Source organism: Haemorhous mexicanus, chromosome 2 (genome assembly GCF_027477595.1).
Source record: "Haemorhous mexicanus isolate bHaeMex1 chromosome 2, bHaeMex1.pri, whole genome shotgun sequence".
In the NCBI taxonomy this organism is placed as follows: Eukaryota; Metazoa; Chordata; class Aves; order Passeriformes; family Fringillidae; genus Haemorhous; species Haemorhous mexicanus.
Window position 1 is genome coordinate 13,115,377 of NC_082342.1, and position 16,873 is coordinate 13,132,249.

General features: G+C 35.5%; 1 protein-coding gene across 1 annotated transcript in view; it reads left to right on the plus strand.

Moving 5' to 3' along the window:
• The window catches only part of NCAM2 (neural cell adhesion molecule 2), a 274,443-nt gene that overhangs the window by 35,908 nt on the left and 221,662 nt on the right, over positions 1 to 16,873 (plus strand). The window lies entirely within an intron of this gene.

The window sequence follows — 16,873 nt, forward strand, 5'->3', positions numbered from 1 at the left end:
CCCAGACACTATGTATGCTTGTCAGAGACTACCTCAGGAGAGAGTGTTTCAAGGCCCCAAAAAGGCATCATTGGTTTTTTTAGATTTTTTAATTGCTGCCTTGGAGATGGAGGAAATTAAGAAGCTGCCTGCTTTGCCTGGTCTCGCAGAGGACCCTTCTCTTGTGGGGTTGTTGAGAACCCTCAACAACAGCTTGTGAAGAGCAGCTTGTGTCAGTCACTACCACAGTAGTGCACAGGTTCAGTGTCACACCAGCTGAGACTCCCTCATTCCCACCCTGATTCCTTGACTGGAGAGCCAAGGAGTGATTAGCAGTTATTTCATTTTATATCTAAAAGGCTTGCTTACTGTTAGTATGAAAGATATGTTCCTGGTTTATCACTGACATAGCTTCAGGTATTTCCAAAAGTTTACACATGTAATGTATAAATGTAATAATAAGGAAAAAATGTCAACCTGACTTTCAGAAATTTTGGATTACTTGTTCACATTAGGATTTGCACCATTCATTTAAATGCCAAAAATCCTGTTTCAAGGGATGTGTCACAGTAGTGCATTTTCAGGTACTAGTAGCTATTTTAAAAGATAAGAACAATGTTGAAGGGATTTTGGGATTTCTCTTACAGAAGCAGAGCTGTCAACCATTAAAAGAAAATCCTACCCAACAATAAAGAAGCCAACAATACCCCCCAAAAAAATCCCCTTCTAATGAAAAAAGCAAACCAGGCTGAACTAAACAAAAGCTACCCAGGACCAATTGGTGTTGATAAAATGCATGTAAAAATCTTAGAAAAAATTGGAGAAAAGTATTATAGAATCAAAGAGTGGGTCAGGTTGGAAGGGACCACCGTGGGTCATCTGGTTCCACCTCCCTGCTGAAGCAGGATCATCCCAGAGCACATGGCACAGCATTGCATCCAGATGGTTCTGGAACATCTCCAGTGAGGGAGACTCTGCACCCTCTCTGGATGATCTGTTCCAGTGCCTGGTCAGTGCACAATGGAAAAGTTCTTTCTCTTGTTCAGGTGGAACTTCCTGTTCATTGAGTTGCCTCTTGTTTTTTTTGGAAATTAGAGGAAAGTTCAATGAATACAAATGTGTTTATCTGAAAATCTGTTTGTTTTTTTGTTTTTTTTTTTTTTTTATATACACACTAGCAGGCTTGGATTTTAATTGTGATATTTAGACCAATTTGCAGCAGAATGCTATTGTTTCAGTTTGAGTTATTTCATGAGTGGAGTTTCCTGAAGGAAAGAAAATTAATGTGAGAACTCACAGAGTAATGAAGATGATAAATTTACTTAACTGAAAATATGTTCATACTGAAGTGTCTGTCATTGCAAATAGTATATAACTGATCTTAAATCTGTCAAAACATCTATTTACAAAGACATATGAACTAGAAGGTTCAGTATACCTTAGAATTTGGTATGATTTTAACAAAGAGATGAGTACGAAATTAAATCACCTTAAATTATTTGGCAGTGTTGTCTTCCTTTGTATTTTCTGATCTCTTGAAGGAAAACAAATGTTATCTTTGCATGCCAAATGATATCACTGGAGTTCTTGAAGAAACTTTCTAGTTGGAGATAAAGATGAATTTACTTCTTCAGTGCTTATTGGCAAGCTGAGCATTTCCTGGTTTTAGGTTTTAATTACAAACACAGAATTTCATGACCTGAATACCAACCTAGGCAGTGGTTTTACTGGCCAAGCCAGTTGGAAACATGTGCAACTAAGATATGTTATATGAAGTGTGGCAAAGCTAACACAAGAGATTGACTCTTGATTTGTTTTTGGAAGAGGGAGGCTATACAAAGTAAGTACTGATTTTACTAGGAACATTCTTTGAATTTATTATTATAGTAGTTACTGAATTTGATGGAATAGACTAGATGGTGAGGGGTCCTGGTCTGTCAGTTTTACAGTCTCACATGCAACCCTAGGAAACGGCAATATTTATTTTTAAGGCCAGGCAGTTGATTATTTCCTAAGAGGTCCAGTACAGCTCCTTGCCTTGTGACAATAACAAGGGGAAAATATATGTTATTATGTAAGAACTCCTCATTAAAAAAAAAAAAAAAAAAGGAAATACATGAAATTCCTGGGTTGTAGGTGGCCCTGCTATAACACTGAGACTGGAAGAAATGACCTCCAGAGATCACTTCCAATAGAAACTAGGCTGTGACTTTTAAGGAAAAATGTCTTTAATAACAGTGGTATATCCTCCCTGCAGGCCCTTAAAAATATTAAAACAGTGATAATAATTAGAAAAAAAAATTCTGCATTTCAAGAATCTACTTTCTCTTCAGAGAATGCTCTTATTTTAATGTATTTTCAACTTTCTGTGTTAAAGTTAGTATGTTGGGATGGTATTGTAGTTTTGCCTAGAAGCTCCTTCTGGCATCCTGAGGAAGTGGTCTTGAATGTCATAACACACTGTTAGAGAGAGTGGAGGTGTCAATGCAGTCCTTGGCTGTTTAAGCTTTCATTTGTACTCTGTTGATCACTGAATCTGGAAGTTCATACTGAGTGCACAAGCTGCCTGCATAGGAAGACAAGAAAATTATTTTCCATTTTCGTTCAGCTCAGTAATCTTTATAAAAAATAACAGTAGCAATAAAAAATAGTTTTCATGAAAGGAAGCATTTGTATCAAATTTCCTGAGCAAATACTGTAATAGGTGCAAGTTGCTTGCACAATCCCGAGTTGAATGTGATTGACCCTGCGTATTCTCAGACTGTGAAAAGATTTAAAACCAAAACAGATAATTACAGAGTCAAGTTATGGGCTTTATTTAGGTTTTGTTATAGCACCTTTCATTCATGGAGCTCTATAATGTAACGTGTGCAATGCCTGAAGTCTTGAAAGTATTCAATCCTTTGGTCTGCACTGCATCCTTGGAGACTAACAAAGGCATAAACCCCTGGTGTAATGGTAAAAAGTGCAGCTGGGAAGCTGTTTGTTATTGGTGGACATAAAGGTGTTAAGAAAGAGATCTCTTGCTTTTGTTCTGTTCTACAGATGAAATTGCAAAAGGTGAGAAGGGGAGAAGCAAAAGATGAAGGGCAGCTTTTGATGCATCCAATAATAGCAGAAGATGCTCTTAATGGTTCTTCCTTTTCATCTTCATAGAAACTGCAGACTTTATAGGTCAGAAATAGAAAAGAAAGAATGGGGGCTTGGTGGAGGTGAGACTGATACCCAGTGGTTGTTATTCTGCTGTTCAGTTAGTGCTGACACCTGTTTGCTTCTCTCACTTCAGGATGCACTGTACAATTTCTGTCCATGTAGCAAAACGTTCTGTAGGCAGAAAACCTGGCACAACAGGTATATGTTCTGTTCCTGTAGTCCACCATCTACCTGACTAAAAAAGTGTCCAGTAGGTTCCTGAAATTCATCTTGATTTATTTACATTCAATGGTGCCTCTGGTTTAAGATCGACTGGCTTCAAGTAAACTTCATCACTGTGGTTTTGTTTTTAATAGAGAATTTAAAATGTAGTGGCCAGCACATAGTATATAATAAGAGGTAAGTTAAGTCATTATTCAAAAAATTAATTTAAAAATATTTATTCTTTCAGCTGTATCTGTTAATATTTTAGCTTCTTAGGTAGCATAGCATCAATATTTATAGGTACAAGCATGTGCATAATACAAACACGTGCACAATATATTTGCATATCCAACATTTCTTAAATTATACAGCTGTTGGCATCTTAAACATACTCAACAGCAGTTCCTGTATGAATACAGTCTTGCACTAAACAATTTTTTTCTATTTCTTTTGCTAGTAGAAATTGTATTAGTTATATTATTCAGTGAAATAGGGGCCTCAGTATAAGTATGCATATTGTGTTGGTGTGCCCTAATGACACATATTTGAAAAATAAAGCTTATTTTTTATAGAACAAAAAAATAGTTGTGGAACCAGGGTGGTGGAAAGAGACTCTCATCATCTTCTTATTTTCCTCTGTTTGTAATTGTTTGCAGTCAATAAGCCCAAAGTGAGCAAACCTTGTGGATAGTGTAGTATTTACAAATCCCTGATGCTATTTGAAAGGAAACACAAGCTAAATCATAAATCATCATGCAACAAATTACAAAGAAGCATTCACTTGTGATCAGCAGCATGTTTGAGAAATAAGGGCTAAAATCAGGGTAAGTTTTTCCTATATTTTCATTTACAGAGGGTAAAAACTGAATTGAGCTAAATCTGTGAATTGAGGGATGACTAATAATTACAGTATTCTTGGGTAAATATTTTGTGGAAAAAAACTCTAAATGCTGTTAAATATATAGAGATGAAACTTGATTTGAAAATAGAGTGTGAACATTTTGAATTTAGAATTATTTGTGAGATTTGGTAATATGAGTAGTGAAATAAAAATGAGTCATGAGTCTGGAAATAAGTGTTTTGATGCCCTTGTGGAATAGGCTACCGGAATAAGTTACGAAATATTCTGTGACTGACAATACAATTTTGTGGTTTAATCCTGACTCTGAACGAGTGCTGCTCAGCAATAACAAACATATCCCTGTGTTTCAACCCAAGTCCAACACACAGCCCCCTCTAATCCAAGGTGAAAGAAATTAATTCTACCTCAGCCACAATTGGTACATACTGACATAACCAAAAGTATGGATAGAAGGTGTGAGGAATTTTATGTTGTTCCTCCCTCTGAACGTGGTTATTAGTAGTGATAACTGTGTGGTTATTAGTGTATTTTAGTGAAATCTCATTACCATGAACTGTGCTTTCAAGCTGGTTCTCGTCCAAGGACCTTTTCCAAGACTCTGGGAAGAACACACTCTTTTGCTTCTGCTACATATTGTGCTATTACTTCATGTAGTACATTACGTGTGAAATTCAGTGCAATGTCAGAGTGCAATACTATAGTTTTAAATATTTTTAAAAAATATTTTTCTAATTAAATAAGTAGAGATAGTGTCAGATATTTAACATGATATGTATATTGAAATTATTTAGTAAACAGTGACACAGAGTCCTAAAAGCCAACAAATAACATTGGCAATTAAAAGGGAGAGTGAATTACTGTTTTGTATCTTATCATGCCATGTCATATGTAAATTCTCCCAGGAATCTCTAGTGAATGCTGTCTCGCCCTGACAAATTCTTCAGGACGATTTACTGTTTTATTTCTTCAATAGCTTCTTTTAAAACTTTTATTTCAGAGGCATCCAGTGGCTTGTAGCCTGAATAGTAAGATTGTAACATAGATTGTAACATAGGGATCTTCCCAGATTGCCCAGATTGCATGTATCAAACTCTCTGATTTTTTTTTTTTTTTTTTTTTTTTTTTTTTTTTTTTTTTTTTTTTTAATGCGGAAGCCTTGTCTTTTCTGAACGTTCCTTTTCTGCCAAGGTCCTGTACTCAGATTCTCTCAGTAGTCCTGACTTCTTAGGTAAAAGGATATAATTTAAGCTTTTTGTCTCTTGTGCTTTCATGTTTACCTTTCTGGAAGCTTTCTTTTCCAGAAGCTTTCATTTCCCCCCTTTTTGTTTCCTTTTCTGCTGCCCTGCCCCCATTTTTCTTTTTTTTCTTTTCCTTTTTTCCTCCCTTTTTCCGCTTAATTTTTATGTGGACAAAACTCATGTTTTTTGAAGCATTCTTACTTGGCTTCAGTAAATCTCGTTTTCACTATGATTCAGTCGTTCTTGTCCAGAGCTTTGTGGAAACCATGGAGGAGCAGAAAAAAAAAATCAGGTAAAGCAACACATCCAGTTATCATGTATCACCTTATAGCTGTACTGTTTTTTCACTCATTGTGTTTTTGTCATTGCTCTTTTTGAGCAGTATGTGTGAAAGACTTATTTGTTTTTTGAAAGACTTAAAGACTTGTCCTGGTAGTCATGTTCCCTGGTATTTGGCTGATAGTTGCATTCATTTATATTTTAGGCTTCAAATAAATTCTCCCCTTTCTTCTTTTTTGAGATGACATATTCACCCATGATGCTTCTAGTGAAAATATGAGAAAAGTGTCAGATTTAGACTATTTAACTTTTATATATCATTGCAGCATCTGCATCTATGTAATCACAGAATCATTTAGGTGGAGAAGATTTAAAAGATTGAGTCCAACATTTGACAGATCACCACCTTTTCAAATAAACCACGGCACTAAGTTCCATGTCCAGTCATTTCTTGAACAGCTCCAGGGATGGTAACTCCACCACTGTGGGGAAGCCTGTTCTAGTACTTGACAGCCCTTTCCATGAAGAAGTTCTTCGTGATGTCCATCCTAAATCTCCCCAGGTGCATCTTGAGGCCATATCCTGTTGTCATGCCCCTGCTTGCCTGGGAAAAGGAGCTGATTCCTCACCCGGCTCCACCCTCCTGTCAGGGAGTTGTAGAGAGTGAGGAGGTCTCTCCTGAGCCTTCTTTTCTCCAGGCTGAGCCCACCCAGCTCCCTCAGCTGTTCCTGATCAGACTTGTGCTCCAGACCCTTCCCCAGCACTGGGCACACGTCCGTGTCTTTCTTGCCATGAGAGCTCAAAACTGGACGCAGGATTTGAGGTGTGGCCTCTCCAGTGCTCAGAACGTGAGGACAGTCACTGCCCTGGTCCTGCTGCCATACCATGGCTAATAAAAACCAGGATGCCTTTGGGTACCTTGCCCGCCTGTGTTCATGTTCAGCTCCTTCTGATCAACAGCCCTTTCTAGGTTTGAGGTAGTTTTGAGGAGAGCAATACTTTTATCAATATTTGGAAGCTCTTTGAGTTTTCTGATTTTCTGTTGTCCTTTTTGTTATATGTCCTTGCATAGGGTTTGTGTAGGAGAATGTTTTATCTAACAGCTCTTAGTCATATCCTTCTTGCTGAGAGTGATAGCAAAGGGCCCGTGCATATAAACGTGTTTATTTGGAATAATGGATAACCTTCACTTTCTAATGTCAGTAATAGATTTTATGTAATCAAAACCCCTCATGGTTGGGATGAGTAGCTTGAATAATTTTTGCTAAAGCTTTTATAGTTGCTATTGTTTTGTATTTATCTGGAATAACAAGAATTAATTTTTTCCCAAGAAAAGCAGTTTCTATGTGTATAAAATATGTGTATGTTTTCTGTTATTTGGTGATTATCTGAATCTACTGCAGTGCTTCTGACTGTTCTGACTTGATTCTAATCTTTAAAAAAAAAAAATTATTTATTCTGGCACTTCTATTCTATACAGTAGATTTCAAAAAAAGCCCTCTTAATAATCTAAACTGTTTGCATTGGATGAGAGTTCAGAAAGCACAAAACTTAATTAACTAGTGGGATAGATTATCAACTTCCTTTTCAGAAAAGATAGGATCATCTTGGTTAAATGGAGAACTCCAAGCAGTATTTTGGGAACATGTATAATATAAGTCATCCTTATGTGACTATAAGGGTGAGCTATCTGCATTTGCTTAAGATGCTCTGTTTGGGCAACAGAATTGAATCACACTGAGGATATGTGTGTGTGTATATATGTATATGTATATAACATAAACAATTCTCTAGTATATTTGAAAAAAATGACAGTACCTATTAGAAACACAAAATGGCCTGGGTTGGAAGGGACCTTGCAGCTCATCCAGTCCCAACCCCTCTACCATGGGCACAGACACCTCCCACTACACCAAGGTGCTCAGAGTTCCATCCAGCCTGACCTTGGATACTTCCAGCAATGGGACATCCCCAGCTTCTCTGGGAAACTGTGCCACTGCCTCACCACACTCATAGGAAAGAATTTTTTCCTGGTATTTAATCTTTCTCTCAGTAGCTTTGGATGCAGCCCAGCATACAGGGGGTTCTGGGCTCGCAGTGCACACGGCTGGGGCATGTCCAGCCTCTCACCCACCAGCACCCCCAGGTCCTTCTGCCCAGGGCTGCTCTCAACTGGAATGGGTGTGGAAATGGAAAAGGGGAATGTAACACTGGATTTCTAGAAGCAACAGAACAACAGATCCAAACTGAACTGACGTGCAGTCTATAAACATCTAAATGCAGTGGGAAAATGGTTTAACTGAACAGGAAGCACATAAAGTGTGCTTGTCTTAGGTTTGAAAGCAGAGGTGTCCTTGTTAGCTGAACAAATGTGAAAATATTATTTATGTAACCGAATTTACAATGGATTGGTGGGCAAGAACATATAATAGATTGTGTTACTGTGCCTATAGTGGATTGAAGTTTGAAGATTTGACCTTTTTCAAAGACTTTTGTAGTAAGGCATAGGAGGATATTATGTACAGCTAAACCATTTTCATCCTCACTCACAAGGATGCAATAAAATTACTGTTTTCCTCATGGATTTACGATAATATAGTACCTGAATACTTTTAAATATCTAATCTCAGCGCTGCACAGGAGCAGCAGGAAGACATGAAGAATGCATAAGGAATGGAAGAAAATGTTGTGTCCCATAATGCTGAAATAGGGAGGAATGAAATTCCTGCAATGAGTAGTGAGATGCAGGCCCTCATTTTCTAATTTAAAGGAATTCAGATCCTGTAAATTCCTTTACCTTTGAAAACTTGCAGGATATGCTGAGTGAGGGGGAGGTAGGATGAAGAAACCCTTTGCCGTTGCCTTTTTTCATGTTTATGAACATTTTTTTATTCCTTTCTTTACACTTTAAACATATTCTACTGATCTAATGAATTAGTTTAAAGACAGATTGAAGTCACCCCTGCCTTTTTCTATTTTCCATATTTATTCAGATGGAAACTTAAGATAGCTCTGAACAACACTGGCCTCATACTCAAGGAATTATCACTGATGTTGATTGAAAAATAAATACATTTTATTACAATAAGCAGAATAAGTTAGTTTTGGATAGATAGCACGCAGCATTAGGAAACCTTATACATAGAAAACAGTTTCAGTCCAGAAAAAGTGGTTAATTTGATTCTTACTGGTAGATAAGGATTGCATATAAATGGGATCTATTTTCTATTAAATCTAGTAAAATAAGATTAGATATGATACTAAAATGCATATTTGTACATACTTATGAATTTTAATGAGTAACACATTAGAAACCTTTTGTTTTTTATAATTATTAGATAAAATATTTACTAATTTGATCATTCATTAGGAAGACCCCCAGATATTTACAGTTGCTTTTCAGGATTAATCCTTCATTTGTATTTGACCCATAGTTTATTTTATGCCACTTAAATTGTTCTTACATTGAAACTGCTTTTTAAAAGCATTTTAAACATTGGTTTTTTCCTTATAATGTTGAAACATATCAAAATAAAACAGTTTTACTATTAACTCTGATTTAACACTGAATTAGTTTTAGAGCGAATTAGTTACCACTGAATTAATAACCATAAAATGTGATCTGTCATTTCTAAACTATAAAATATAGTATACTTAATCTATAATCTATTTCTCTATATATAATTAAACAGTCAGAGATTTTGTGCTATGAAAGTTGATTAGTTGATCATTAGTTGATTTATATTTTTTTCAGCTTTCTAAGCAATAGCTTCTCTCCATATTAAATCTACAACTAAACTCAAAGAGATTCCTGTATTTCAAATTAAGACTCAAATTAACATTCAAACCGTATCTCAAATGTATATTTCCTCTCCTGCTGTTTTGGAAGTCTGAGTGGCAAAGGTTATTGTAGATTCCTGCTCTCTGCAGAAATACTCATCATGGGGAAGAACTGAAAGTAAATGTTGTTTTATAATATTTTTCATGTAGCTAAACTTGATTTTGGCATTATCTGGGATTTTTTTAGGTTATTCATAATTCTAAGCTTCTGCTGCTTGCTGTGACTAACCCCAAACACAGAATATCCATGTGATGAGTGATGTGGTATTTAAGAATAATACCACTCATTTTCATGCTACTTTTTCCATATTGAGATATATAAAATGGTGTTTAATTACACCCTAACAGTACTCTAGAATAGACTAGACTTTTGTCTCTCTAGGATTACTTTTCTGAAGATGTCATTCATGGATTTTTGAAGAAGTTCTTTTGGGGCACTTTTCAGTGAAACACAGAGGATGGGTGAAAATTACCAACCAACAATAATAAGTGTTTCATGTGTATATAAATTACACAGAAGGGTTATGATCTTCTTAAAAATTCTTTCACATTCAGGTTGGAAACCTATGCTGGGGGAGAGAACAATTTATTATTATTACTATTTGTTTCTAATTAGTCTTAAAGGCTTCTGGAAAAGGAAAAGCTGCACTTGGATTTTTTTTTTTTTTTTTTTTTTTTTTATGTGGAGAGCTGTAATGAATCCTGTAGTGCAATTATTCACTCTCTAAAAACATATTATCTCATGGCCTTAATTTTATTTTTTTAATTTTTTTTTTTTTTTTTTTTTTTTTTTTTTTTTTGCTTTTGGGAGACATTAAGCAAGTAAATGTTTATAGCTGTAAGTGTGAACATGAGAAGATTTTTAAGGTCCTTTTTTATTTTGTAGAGCTTTCTTGTAGTTCTTCAGCTGGTGCTTTTGTATTACAGGCTTTGGTCTATAAGGGGTATCTTGAAAAAAGTAATGCTTTAAAAGAATTATTAGCTGTGTGTGAAGAGTTCTTGTTTAGCTCAAAACCTTTTCAAAGGCATTTTCAAAGGGGAAAGATTTCAAAAAATTACCTTCAAGAAGATTTCTGAAGATCAAAAGTAGCTTGGTGTGGCATAAGAATGTGTTGAGTGTAAGTGGCAAAGTTTTGATAGTGAAATGGAACCCTGTGGGGGTGACTTTAGTGACATCTTTCCCAAACTAAATTATTTACTTGATGGGGAAGAGGTTTGGTTTTGGTTTAATTTTTGCCTTTTTTTAAAACCTTAATTGACAGTAAATCAAATCCCCAAGTTGAATCTGCTTTGCTTTTAACACTAATTAATGAATCATCTCCCTGTCTTTTTCTAAACAAGCTTCTTCATTGTTTAACAGCAAAAGAGACTGCCCAGAGAGGCTTTGGTCTCCATCCTGGAGATATTAAGAACCCTTACTGGACATGATCCTGAGCAGCCTGCTCTCCCTGACCCTCATGTGAGCAGGGGTTGGACTCCCTGATCCTTCCTCTCTCAGCTGGCCTCTGATTCTGTTCTGTGAAGTGCCCCTGAGGTACAGCAGTGGCATTGAAGCACATTTTCCTGACATGCACACTAAAAATTTGTGTCAATATATGCTGAGTTCATCTTCTTTGCTTCGTTTTTTCTGTTTTCCTTTTGTGACAAGTTTTCTGATGGTTTTAGTACACCTCAAGTAATTGACCAAGACCAAATTCTATATGAAAATTGTACAAAACCTTTATCCATAAGGTAGAAAAGCTGCAGATATTAGAAAGTGTGAGGGGTGACATTTCCACTCAAACTGTGCTCAGTTCTTGCTGCAGTTGTGGGGTTAGGGTTTTTTGTGTTTTGTTTGGATGTTTTTTGATTAGTTGCTTTTAGGTGAGGGAGGGGGGTGGTTGCTTGTTTGTTTGGGCTTTTGTTTGTTGTTTTGTGATCTTTCTTTTTATTTCTTTCCCCCTCCCCCCATAGTGCTGACTATTACTGTACATGGCCAGCAACTTTACATGAATTTATTGTGAAGCAAGCCCATAAAAGGGTCAATGCCTATTCATTGTAAATAAAAGTTTTTTTTTCTTAATCGAGGCAGATATAAAGCACAATTAACTTAAAGTTATGGTGTATTGCATTGGATATTAAAACACAATCTTTCCTCTTCTCTGTTTCCTAATACTTTTCTGGTTATTTAACTATGTGTAGAAATTGCATCAAATGATCATTTGGCAGGAAGACAAGGTGGGAGACATGCCCAAACTCACCATTTTGAGCTGTTTTTTACTTTGCCCTCATTGCTAGTTGCTTCTCTAATCAAATGTGTGTTCTGTTGATAGCAACAAAGGCACTTAATGGTGCCTTTGTTTGGTCATTCCAGTAAATATAACTCAAAGGGAATATCAAGTGTATGTGTATATTTAAGTATATGTATTTTATATAAATATATATATATATATATTTATATATATATATATATATATATATACACATATATATATAAAATATACCTATATATATGTATATATAAGTTCTATGTCAACACAAGGAACATGACTTCAAGTAAAAAAACATAGAAAAGCTGAATCCTACTCCTTTCATTTCACCATAGAGAAAAGCTTTTGTGGCCATTGTAAGTCTACAAGATGCATGGCCACCCTTTAGTTTCTTTCATGGGGATGTTATCTTAGCTTTTGGCGATAAAAACATCTTGTCAGTACTTGAACTTGCACACTCATTGATATTTTTCAACACTGCAGTTACTCTGGAGTGGTATGATAAAACCTTACAGTATGGTCAAGCATTAAGCATTTCAAATAATGTTTAATCTGTGAGGGGTCAGAATCATTTGGTATCTTTTTCAGGGTCTTGTTTTATGAGAGTTCCAATCTGTCAGATGCTAAATGAGATCCCTTTTAAGAAAACCCCAAGCATCCCTACACAAAAAGCAAATAAACTACAGGGAGTATATTGTAGATTAGATGCTTCTGTAATACTGTGAGGTAGAGATTTGTGACATTTAGTCTAATAAAAGGTCATGCACTGAATCATTCCTTATGATCATTCTTACTGCTTCACCTTTGGTTTTTTCATTTTTTTTTTTTTTTTTTTTTTTGTGGCTTTTTTTGTTTTGTTTTGTTTTTCTTTTTTGGAAGGGGTGTTTGTTTGTTTTGCTTGTGTTGTTTGTTTTCCCCTTCGCAGTTCATGCTTTAGTTCTGCTTCTAAGGTGGATATAAACTTGCACTGCAGCATTTTCAAATAGCCAATCTTAAGATTTCAACTCAGAGGCTAAAGAGCAGAGATTTTCTTGACCTGAGAAGTTTCATTCTTTTTAAAAGTTCATCTTGATTGCACATGAGGAAAAAAGGATATGCAAACACAAAACTGAAAAAACTGAAAATCTGTGTTTTCTAGTGTGATTATTCTAGTGTGATTATTTGGTGATTGAGATAGTAACAAAACATAGTAGCTTGAGAAACAGAGAAACACTGATTTGGCAAGCTGAATTTACTCATACCTGTGCTGTATCTGTATTATGAATCCTCTTCCTTTTTTAAAACCTTTGTGAGATTTTCAAACTCATGTTTTGTGTCCTCATTAATTATTTTATTCTGTATGACTAATAATTTTTGCCTTAATTTATATGGTGTAAGTACCCAAATATTACCTAACTGATTTGTTTTATAGTGTCTCCAACCTTCACAAAATTTGTCATACAATGGCAGCGTTTGGGGGAAAAAAAAAAATCCTTTTCTGTGGTGTGAATCAAAGAGAAGCTGTATGTCCTGTATGTCCAAGCTTGCTGATCTCATCGATACACTTGGCTTGTTCTTCCCATCTTGCAGAGAAGGAAAAAGGATGATGTGAAGTTGGCACTATCAGAGCTGACAGTGATGTGCATAAAGTAATTCCCCACCTCACCTTCAGCTTCCTGGCGCAGGTTTTCAGCAGTGGCTCTGAATGTGAGTGCTACAGTGTGTCCATCACTTGGAGCTGCTGGCTGCTACCACATTTTCTCTGGAGTACATCACTGAATGTATTGCCCAACTGCAAAGTTTACTGAGAAGCACAGTCCTCTGATTTCATGTCATTATTACTGAATTCTATTTTCATTTAGGCTCTAAAACTTAAAGTGGAAATTATCTGGAGTGATCTTATGCACACTCATATTACTAGATATAATCCTATTAATAATACTCATTACAAATACTTTCTTTTTTAAACTCACTTTTAGGACAATCAGGACTTAATTAGCTTGGCTCTAATTGTAGAGCAAGGGGTTTTGAAAAAGCAACCATGGAAATCCAATGGTAACTATGCACCTTTCACTCCTCACACAACAACCTACTTAGAAGCCCCTTGTGTTGTATGGCTGTTAGTCTGATGCTAAATCTATTGTGAAAGCTGTTGTCAAATGCTCCTTGAAAATCTAAGCACACAATAGTCACTGAATTTTCTTTTTTTCATTAAAAAAAAAAAAAATTGTTTCCAAAGAGCTTCAGAAGGTTTTTAAACATGATCTCCTCTAGTCAGAATCCATATTACTGTCATTAATCAAACTGCACTTCACTGTTTTTTTTTAACACATCACTAAAGGTAATTTCTGAAGTTATTCCTGTGTGACAAAAGTTTCCTGCTATGAATCCTTATGTCTTAATATTTTCTTTCTTTCCTAAATGTATTCATTTCTTTTTTATCCAAACTTGTGCTGAGTTACTGGCTGTACCAGTGTACTTGCTCTCATGAAAAGGCTTCTGGATTTGAGTTGGATCAAAATGTCCATAACTGGTTCTGAACAAATGTATGTAGCTCATGGACAGCTCATACATCACTCTAGAGCACTCTTCTTCTTTCTGGGTGAAAATACTTCCTTTACATTGCAGTTTATTTAGCATTCGTCTGCAGCTCAGTAGAAGAAAAGCCAAAAAACCCTCAAGCCTTTGTGAGCCCTATACAAATAATTGCCAACTATTTGTATGGAAATTTTTTGTAAATGAAAAAAAAAATAATGGAAATCAGTATTTTTCTGGTATGATTTTGGGTTAAATTTTGATACCAGTTTATTATTTGGATCTGCAGATCTGTCTAGATAATTGTATTTTCAACTTGCTTATGGAAGACTGAGGCCATGTAACTAACATAGTGAATAAATAATTCATTAAATATGAGATTGCAGGAGATTTTTTTTACTTAGTGTCTGCAGTGCTTGATAGAAAAGATTTATTAGAAACAGATGATTTGAGAGATAAAAATCTCTAGAATTAATTTTTACCATCTTACTACTTAAAATAATCAAGTATTTTGGTGCCCAGTAGTTCAGTGAAATACTTTAAAGGGTCCCACTCTGGTTTGGTCTGTGATTTCAGTTTTTTGAATTTTTTTAATGATAACCCAGTAAAAATTACAGAATTTTTTTTCCTTGTAAATTTGTTCATATGAGACTTCATCTGGAACCTGGGCTCAAACCCAGTTATTATGTAAAAGATGCCTGATAGGTTTAATAAGTTAAAAACAGATTTAAAAGAGGAAGGACAGAAAAAGAGCAGTAGAGGACAAATCTTACGAGACAAGTCTGAAATGGTGTCTGTGTAAATATGTTTAATTTTGTGACTCCATGCCAATTTATTAGCTGAGGTAGAACATTTGAACCCAATGTAACTTCTGCTTTTTGACCCCCCTCCCAGTCTGGTTCACATCCAGCCTGACATGGTGGGAGGGCCCCCACCTAGCACAGCCTGCTCAGGTAGATAAAGATTTTGTGGTTTTAGCTCCGCAAGATGAATGTTATGTTTAAATATTATTCTTCATTATTAAAGAAAGGAAGACAAAACTTGCTGAAACTAGTTGCTTGTTCCTAGTTCCCAAGATTTATTTGGCTGAAAATTGGAAGGGAGGATCCTAATTGGTAACCACGTCAGATTCTAAAATAGATGTTGAGTGAAAATATTGCTGGGGGGTGGACAGGGGGAATAGATCTTGGCTTGGTATGGTTAAAGTTACATGAATGAGGAAATTTTCTGTGATAATGCAGTATGGTCTTCTCAATTCATTTTGTTAAAAAACTAGTAACATCTGAAGATATTTTTTTGGCTTTTTGCATATCTTTGCAATGCAGTTCACAAGGAAGAAACCTAAATACGAGGCATTTAGTCAGAATCATTACTGTCACATCATGAAGTTTCAAAATTATGCTGCATTAGGAGATAAAAGATCATTATGGAGCATTACTTGTTTACTTACAAATAAGGCATATATATCAACACAAAGAATTAAAAAGAATTGTTTGCTCTTTCATCTGTGCTTCTTGCTTACTGAGCAAATTGCTTTTACCTCCAGTCCTATTATTCCACCCTGCTTTGGAAATTTATCTTACCTTTTTTATTTAGTTCTAGCTCCATTATCAAAACCCATTCTGTCTCATCTTTTATTAAGTCTTTTCACTTTGGTTTTGATTTTTTTTCCTAATTCTAAGAAGATATCTTCTAGAAAATATGTTGTTTTGGACTTCATCCCATAGTCTTGATTTTTTATAATTTTAAAATGCAAGCTTTTTGAGCCAGTCTGTGTCTACACTTCTGTAAGGAAATTATTATCATCTTACTCACTGGTGTTCATTGAAAAGTGTACACACAGGTTTCTAAGTCCTTCACTGACTGCAACATCAAGCCTGAAAGTAATACTTTGTTAAATTTTGTTGACCCTTTCTCACAAATTGTACATTTGTTGTTGTGTAGTGTATTAATCTCATCATTATATAGCTGTAATATTTTTTTTAGGTGAGAGGATGTTCCTCTCTGAGTACTCATATTTTTGTTCTGGCTGAAGAGTATGTCGTATTTCTGTGTATTAACTGACCTGGGAGTGAAAACAAAAGTACCTCTTTTTCCTTGAGAATAACTTCGGCTTTCTTGTCCTGCCCTGACACCTCAGCCCTCCATGAATGAGGAGGGTGGGAGAGGGCAGACAGAAGTTATTTTTTTTCTGCTTTGGTAGCTCCTGGCTGGAGAAGTTTCTGTACAGCAGACCAACACAAATTACATTTTCAGAGCAGATTTGGAGAAATGTGGCACCTGACTATGGCAGTATTTTCATTCTAGATCATTAAATTGTCACAGAATGTACAATAAATGTTTCGTGAATTTCTTTGAAGTCTGAATTTCTCAGGTGTTTTCACTTCCTTTGTGTATTTAGGAAAGCCTCTGTATTACTGTCCATTGGGACTGTTCCATACAGTTCCATTATTGCTGATGGCAACTCAATGCATAAATTCTCATTCATGAGAATGAGGATATATTTCTTTTCATTATTTTAGCAGACATCAGTGAAACTTCTTTAAGAAATATGT